Here is a 7,626-nt window from a genome sequence, read left to right on the forward strand (position 1 = left end):
TCTTGGCTGACAGTTAATTTGCATATACTCACTGATTAGCCAATGAAAAGGGTAGTGGTTGTACGCTAATTACCATGTTTCTCTTTTATTAGTGTAGATTAACATAAAATCTGCCTTCTAGTGACTTCTAAAACGTTTCATTCCTTCCTGCTTTGGATGATGAGATACATTTACTGTATTTCCATCTCCTCCTCCCCAGGTGGCATCCAAGCCTGATGAATCCTGTGTTAAGGAACTTCTGTTTCCTGCTGAGACCTGTGTCATTTCCCCACAGGTCTGAATTGGCCTGCTTCTGCCCACGTGGGCATAAAACCTTCCCCAGGCCTTCTGAAGAGGAACATCACCAGCCAGCATAACCAACTGTGTCTCTAGATTCCTCTTCCTCCTCTACTCCTTCTATGCTGCCATCCTTTTAAAAGCACACTCTACTTGATCCTTTCGATTCTCTCAGATCTCTTTGTAACCCCCATTTCTCCCCTAGTGTCCTCTGTCCGCCCAGCCTGAGTCCTACTCTCCACTGACTCACTGCTCTCTCTCTGTCCAGGCCTATCTCTCCATTCAGGCCCTTCTTCCTCCCTCCTCTCTCTTCTGTGCCTTGCACCTTTCATGTGCAGGGAGCCAGAGCCCCAGGCATGAGGGGGCCTATGAGCCATGGTAAGCTGTTATAGGATTTGAAGCCATGACTTGATTCCAGGTACAATACTTTTTACATTGTATCATGTAACCTCTTCAAGGAGTTATCATAAGAGATAGTCTAGTTTTAAAGATCAGCAAAGAAGATGGTTTGGACTCTCTTAACATTTGCTTTCCTTCAGTTTACTCGACAACCAGCCGATAATCGGAGTGAAGGTTATGTACAAGATCAAGAATACAAGGGACAACTCTTCCTAACACCTCCCTTATTCTTCTCAGAGAACCCAAGTTCTGAGTACATGTAGCTCATGAGCAAAGAGGAATATGCCATCAAGAGGAGCCAGAACCACTGAGCTGAGAAGGATCATGTTGTTCTAAGGGACTCTGCCTCAAAAGTCTCATCATGCTCTTAAAGACTGAACTGCGTCCCCCACCACATTCTTATGTTGAAGCCTTACTGCCCAATGTGACCATATTTGGAGATAGGACTTTCATGGAGATACTTAAGGTCCTAAGGGTGGGACCCTAATCTAATAGGACCAGCATCCTTATAAGAAGGAAAAGAAATACCAGAGCACCCTCTGATGAGCTTGCCCCACCCCCAGCACCCCACACACACCCCATGTACACACAGAAAGGCCATGTGAGGGCACAGGGAGAAGACAACTGTAATATTCTCTCAGTCCATCCATGTTGACAACCTAACTGCCGGTTAGGTCCAATCCCTGCAGGCCTAAACCAGCAGTTGGACATCTCCCACGGGGTCCCAGATTGTGAGAGGGTATAGGACCCTTCCCAGGAGAGGCCTCACCAAACCAGCCCTGATGGCACCTTGATCTTGGATGTCTAGACTCCAAAACTGTGAAGAAAAAAAAAATCATCCCTAACCGGTTTGGCTCAGTGGATAGAACGTCGGCCTGCGGACTCAAGGGTGCCAGGTTCGATTCCGGTCAAGGGCATGTACCTTGGTTGCGGGCACATAACCAGTAGGGAGTGTGCAGGAAGCAGCTGATCGATGTTTCTCTCTCATTGATGTTTCCAACTCTCTGTCCCTCTCCCTTCCTCTCTCTAAAAAATCAATAAAATATATTTAAACAAGCAAACAAGCAAACAAAAATCTATGGTTTAACCCATCCACCTGTATTTTATGGCAGCCTGACCAGACTAATATACACTCCAATGAGTTATTTCTGTGTTGTTTCTTACTGCACCATTGGACTTTTATGAGGCCAGGTCATGGCCTGCCTTACTAACAAACTGGGGAGGAGGGTCCCCTCTGACTTCTAGGAAGGGCAGTTTTGCTTACAGGAGGGCTGAGCCAAGGGTGGTTTGGAATCCAGGATGTCTTAAATTATTTATGACTGTTTCTTCATCTATAAAATGGGAATGATAATACCAGTGCTTTGGGGGAAGGTCTAAATATAAAATTCAATTGGATAAATAGTAGCTGGACTTTGTTTATATATAAGGTGTTGTACTGAGAAGGATATAAGGGTAAGTGTGCATGTATCCCTTATGGGAAATTTTTCTCAATAATAATGTATGTGTGTGATATAGTTGTGAAAGCACTCTAGGAATGTGACATTTAGAAATGAAGACGAGTCCTAGCCAGTTTTGCTCAGTGGATAGAGCATCGGCCCGAGGACTGGAGGGTCCCGGGTTTGATTCTGGTCAAGGGCATGTAGGTTGCAGGTTCCCCAGCCCTGGTCAGGGTGTGTGCAGGAGGCAACCAGTGGATGTGTCTCTCTCACATCGATGTTTCTCTGTGTCTCTCCCACTCCCTTCCACTCTCTCTAAAAACCAATGGAAAAATATCCTTGGGTGAGGATTAACAATAAATAAAAAAAATAGAAATGAAGACTTTAAATTCATAATACTAACAATCTTATTACTTGATTAATGTAAATGTACTGATTTTTGCAATCTTAATATTCTAAATATTGTCTTTTTTTAAAGTTCAAGGATACATCATTTATTGAAAATTCTAGGGCTAAAAAGAAATTTAAATTTTAAAAAATCTGAGTGTTTTCTTAAATTTTTCAATTATAATTGACATTCACTATTTTTTTACATTATTTTCAGGTTAGACATTTATATAATTTACAAATGGCACTCTACATTATTACAATATTATTATTTTTCTTATGCTGTACTATATTTCCCCATGACTATTTTGTCACTACAAATTTGTACTTCTTAGTTTTTTTTTTTTTTACCATTTTGCCCAGCCCCCAAACCCTGCCTTCCACCTAGCAACCATCATTTTATTCTGTGAATTTGTTTCTATTTTATTTGTTCATTTATTTTGTTCTTTAGATTCCATATATAAATGAAATAATATGGTATTTGTCTTTCTCTATCTGATTTATTTCACAGCGTAATATTCTCTCAGTCCATCCATGTGGATACAATCTTACATGGTAAGATTTCATTCTTTTTATGGCTAAGTAATATTCTATTGTAGATATGTACCACCTCTTCTTTATCCAATTATCCAATGATGGGCACTTAGGTTGTTTCCATATCTTGGCTATCTATATATATAAAAAGCCAGTGAAGGGAATGCTGTAATGACCTGAATGGCTGGTTGTTATGATGCCCACTGAGACCAATGAACAGGCCTGATCGGGGGGTGGGGCTGGCTGGCCAACCTCCCGCAGCCCCTCTCCCCAGCAAGCCCCACCCCTGATAGGCCTCTCCCACCCTGATCGAGGGTGGGGTGGCTGGCCAACACCGCCGCAGCCCTTCCCCCTGGCTAGCCCCACCCCCGATGGGCCCCTACCACCCGATAGGCCTGTGGCCCCTCCCCCAGCCAGTTTGATCCTCGATTGGCCCCCCAATCTGATAAGAGGCAGGGCCACTGGCCAACCACCCATGGTCTCTCCCCTGGCTGCTGGCCCCTGATTGGGCCCCCCACTGCATTCGAGGGTGGGGCCGGCTGGCCCACTGCCCAAAGCCTTTCCCCACAGCCAGCCCCACCTCCAATCAGCCCCCACCACCCTGATCGGCCTGCAGCCCCTCCCCAAAGCCAGCTCTGACCCAATTGGCCGCCCCCCCCCCCCAATCTGATCAGGGGCAGGGTTTCCAGCCAACCACCATGGCCTCTCCCCCAGGTTACTGGCCCCTGATCGGCCTCCCTATCCCATTCAGGAGCGGGGCTGGCTGGCCCACTGCCCACAGCCCCTCCCCACTGCTGGCCCCACCTCCAATCAGCCCCCACCACTCCAATTGGCCCACGGCCCCTCCCCCCAACCAGCTACATCCCCTATTGGACCCCCACACACACACCAATCAGGGGTGGGGCTGGACGACCAACCTCCCAGCCTCTCCCCTGACTCTATTTGGGGGCGGGGCTGGCTGGCCTACTGCCCACTGCCCGCAGCCCCTCCCCATGGCTGGCCCCACCCCCAATCACCCCCCCACCCCAATCAGGGGCAGGGCCCACCAGTCAACCACCCTCGGACCCTTACCCCAGCCACCCCGGCCCTGATTGGCTCCTGATTGGGGCAGGCTGGCAGGCCAACCTCCCACCATCTCCTCCTCCTGACAGGCCCAGCCCCAATCCACCAAATGGGGCCGGGCTGGCCAGACCCCACCTGTGCATGAATTTGTGCACTGGGCCTCTAGTTATAAATAATGCTGGTTCCATGTGCACTTGAAAAGAATGTATATTCTGCTGTTTTGGAGTGAAATGCTCTAAAAATATAAATCCATCTGGTCTAATCAGGGGCAGGGTTTCCAGCCAACCACCATGGCCTCTCCCCCAGGTTACTGGCCCCTGATCGGCCTCCCTATCCCATTCAGGAGCGGGGCTGGCTGGCCCACTGCCCACAGCCCCTCCCCACTGCTGGCCCCACCTCCAATCAGCCCCCACCACTCCAATTGGCCCACGGCCCCTCCCCCCAACCAGCTACATCCCCTATTGGACCCCCACACACACACCAATCAGGGGTGGGGCTGGACGACCAACCTCCCAGCCTCTCCCCTGACTCTATTTGGGGGCGGGGCTGGCTGGCCTACTGCCCACTGCCCGCAGCCCCTCCCCATGGCTGGCCCCACCCCCAATCACCCCCCCACCCCAATCAGGGGCAGGGCCCACCAGTCAACCACCCTCGGACCCTTACCATGGCTGGCCTGACCAGCCAACCTACAGCTGTCTCCTCCTCCCAACAGGCCCAGCCACAATCCACTGATTGGGGCTAGGCTGGCCGGACCTCATCCATGCAAGAATTAGTGCACCCCACCTGTGCATGAATTTGTGCACTGGGCCTCTAGTTATAAATAATGCTGGTTCCATGTGCACTTGAAAAGAATGTATATTCTGCTGTTTTGGAGTGAAATGCTCTAAAAATATAAATCCATCTGGTCTAATTGTGTCATTTAAGGCTACTATTTCTGTACTGATTTTCTGTCTGGAAGATATATCCGTGGATAACAATGGGGTGTTAAAGTTCCCTACTATGACTGCTTTACTGTTGATTGCTCCTTTTATGTCCATAAATATTTGCTTTATAGATTTAGGTGTTCCTATGTTGGGTACATAAATGTTTACAAGGATTATATCCTCTTGTTCGATTTATCCTTTTATCATTATGAAATGTTCTTCTTTGTCTCTTAGTATAGCCTTTGTCTTGAAGTCTGTCTTTTCTGATATACGTATTACTACCCAAGCTTCTTTTGTTTGTTTCTACTTATAAAAAAGTATCTTTTTCCATCCCTTTACTTTCAATCTCTGAGTGTCTTTCGCTCTAAAGTGGATCTCTTGTAGAAGCATATATATGGGTCTTGTTTTCTTATCCATTTAGCTATCCTATGTCTTTTGATTGGAACATTTAATCCATTTACATTTAAAGTGATTATTGATAGGTGCATAGTTAATGCCATTTTATTAGTTTTATTTATGTTCTTTTTTCCCCTCTCCTTTTCCTCAAAGAAGTCCCTTTAGGATTTCTTGTAATATTGGTTTGATGGTGATGAGCTCCTTTAACTATTTTGTGATTATGGCTTTTTTCATGTATTTTCGTAGTTACTAAATACATTATGTAAGAAGCTCTTTATAGATGTCTGCATTTGAGAGGAGGTTAAGGAGATCCACAGTTTCTTTGAATCATAAAGAATTTGGCTTTCATGATGCCACTTCTTAAACAAAGAGGATTAAAGTCATTTGGTCCCAGGGACTCCTGTGTGCACTTGGAAGAGCTCTAGGATGTTGTCTTTTCCCTTGAGGGGCAGGCTCCCTTCTGCCCAGTGCTGCCTTATGCTACAATCACTGCAACCTTTTCAGTTGAAACATTACTATGATCTATTTTCAAAACATTCAAAATAACCAATTTCACATGCAAAACACACACACACAAAAACAAATTAGGGACTGACTCATCACAAAATAATTATTTGCTTTAATTAAATTTATTGATTATTTTACTTGCATGGCAGACTCCATAAAGGCATTTAAAATATAATTTGAGTAATAAGACTCTATTTATATGAAATATCTAGTAGTATATAATAGCTTGCATTTCTGTAGGGTTTATAGATTTCAAAAGGATTTGACATGTGTTTTCATATTTTATATTGTCTTCATCTTGCAAGATTAGGCTTGTATTGTCATTCCCATGTTACAAATAAGAAAACTAAGGCAAAAAGAGCTAAATCCTTTGCCTAAGGTCACATAGCTGAATAAGACCTGACACTATTTAAACTCTATATTTAAATATTCTTTCCCTATAAGCATATTTCTTTTCCTGATTTATATTTTCCCTTGAAACAGAACTTAGATAGTTAGGGGTTATTTTGGGGTACATTTAAATTTGAAATGGAGAACTGTTTATAAAAAATGATTTGATTTCTTCCAAAGAGGATAGTTGGAGATCTGCCAGGTTCTGAAAAGAGAATATAAAAATATATTCCATCAGGATCACCAGTGAAGCTTTTAAAAAATACAGGTGGCCCTAACCGGTTTGGCTCAGTGGATAGAGCAACGGCCTGCGGACTGAAGGGTCCCAGGTTCGATTCCAGTCAAGGGCATGTACCTTGGTTGCGGACACATCCCCAGTAGGGGGTGTGCAGGAGGCAGCTGATCGATGTTTCTCTCTCATCGATGTTTCTAACTCTCTATTCCTCTCCCTTCCTCTCTGTAAAATATCAATAAAATATATTTTTAAAAAAATACAGGTGATAGGAACCAAGATGGTGGCATAGGTAAACGCCCGTACTTGCTGCTTCCCACAACCACATCAAAATTACAACTAAAATACAGAACCACCATCACTCAGAACCACCTGAAATATGGCTGAATGGAAGTCCTAAACTAAAGAAGTATAGAAGAAAGCACATTGAGACTGGTAGGAGGGGGGGAGGTGGGAAACAGGTTGGTCCGACAACCACGTGTGCTGTTTTTTTAAATCAAGAGGGAGATTGTCCCTGTGTAGGACACCTGTGAAGAGCAAAGGGTCCCAGCCCCACATCAGACCCCCACCCAGGGTTCCAGAACTGGCAAGAGAAGTCCCCATAACTTCAACTTCAGGCTGTAAAAACCAGTGGAGATTGTGGCTGAGGGACACAGAGGCTGCTGGAGACCCAGGTGTTCCTCTTACTTGGACTTGAGCCCTCTAAGCTCCAGCATCAGGCAGCTTTGGGAGTCCCAGATACATACGGGGAGGAACTGGATTGTCTGGCATCAGAGGAGGAACTCAGGGGTGGTTTTCTCCCAGACAGGGGTTCTCACAGGGGTTCCTGTGCTGGTACCTTCCCCCTGTCCCAGGGCTGACTGGCAGCCATATCGGAGTCTTCATCAGCCTGGCTCACACTGTTTGCTCTGCCCTGGTGATTCACAGAGAGCCCACTCCAAGCTGTGTTTCTTTTATCTCTCTGTGGATTTGTGTGCCAGTGCCATACTCTTTTTATTTATCAGAGCTTTGAAATGCATGTTAACTTTTTAACAAGCCCTTTCTTGTTATATTTCTCCTTTTGACTTTTATTAGGCTCAACTAG

The sequence above is a fragment of the Myotis brandtii genome, unplaced genomic scaffold (genome assembly GCF_000412655.1).
Source record: "Myotis brandtii unplaced genomic scaffold, ASM41265v1 scaffold174, whole genome shotgun sequence".
In the NCBI taxonomy this organism is placed as follows: Eukaryota; Metazoa; Chordata; class Mammalia; order Chiroptera; family Vespertilionidae; genus Myotis; species Myotis brandtii.